The sequence below is a fragment of the Colobus angolensis genome, unplaced genomic scaffold (genome assembly GCF_000951035.1).
Source record: "Colobus angolensis palliatus isolate OR3802 unplaced genomic scaffold, Cang.pa_1.0 Scaffold214, whole genome shotgun sequence".
Taxonomy (NCBI): Eukaryota; Metazoa; Chordata; class Mammalia; order Primates; family Cercopithecidae; genus Colobus; species Colobus angolensis.
Window position 1 is genome coordinate 1,308,788 of NW_012115311.1, and position 1,327 is coordinate 1,310,114.

The window sequence follows — 1,327 nt, forward strand, 5'->3', positions numbered from 1 at the left end:
GCAGTGGCTCATGCCTATAATCCCAGCAGTTTGGGAGGCTTAGGTGGGCAGATCACGAGGTCAGGAGATCGAGATCATCCTGGCTAACACGGTGAAACCCCGTCTCTACTAAAAAAATACAAAAAAATTAGCCGGGCATGGTGGTGGGCGCCTGTAGTCCCAGCTACTCGGGAGGCTGAGGCAGGAGAATGGCGTGAACCCGGGAAGCGGAGCTTGCAGTAAGCTGAGATTGCACCACTGCACTCCAGCCTGGGCAACAGAGCAAGACTCCGTCTCAAAAAAAATGAAAAGAAAAAAAGAAAGAAAGAAAGAAAGAAGGAAGGAAGGAAAGAAGGAAGGAAGGAAGGAAGGAAGGAGAGAAAAAAGATGAAGTAACTGTTAAATGTGATCCACATGGACTGCTTATTATACTCGAGAATGGATTTTCCCCTGGGTATCAAGTGATATCAAGAAAAGTATGCCATACTGCTAATATTCTATTTCTTGATCTAGGTGGAGCTTTATATTGGATGTATTAACTCTGTGATCATTCCTTAAACACATTTTTGTTTAGGCGCAGTGGCTCATGCTTGTAATCCCGGCACTTTGGGAGGCCGAGATGGGAAGATCACCTGAAATCAAGAGTTTGAGACCAGCCTGGCCAACATAGCGAAACTCTGTCTCTACTAAAAATGCCAAAATTAGCCGGGGCTGGTGGCGCACGGCTGTACTCCCAGCTACTCAGGAGGCTAAGGCAGGAGGATTGCTTGAACCTGGGAGGTGAGGTTGCAGTGAGCTGAGATAACACCACTGCACTCCAGCCTGGGTGACAAAGCAAGACTCCATCTCAACAATAACAAAAATACATTGTCATCAACATATTTATAATTCATATACTTTTCTGTATTGAAGTTGCTAAAGTTTATAGGAGGCTGTAGTTTTGGACAAGCTTCCTGTACTACCCCCCCAGCACACCAGACCAAACCAGAATAGTCACTTGTGCTAAGTGCCAAGTAATCAAACTGAACTTTGAAATCAGGGCCAGTTTTCCAAAAGCAGGAGATTCACAGCACCAATCAGAGGGGGCCTAGTTTACATGAGCCAGCTTGATAAGAAAATCCCTCTGTTTTAACCCTTAAATAAGGAAGGCAACTTTGAAATGACCAATCTGATTTTTGTTCCCTGTTTCTATTTTCTTCAACCCTTTTGTGCTTATAAAGCCAAACCCCTCTGCTCAACTCACTGGAACACTCGAACTATTTTACAGAATGAGATGTCACCCTGTTCTAGAATCACAAATAAAAGCCAGTTATACTAGGCCGGGCGCGGTGGCTCAAGCCTGTAATCC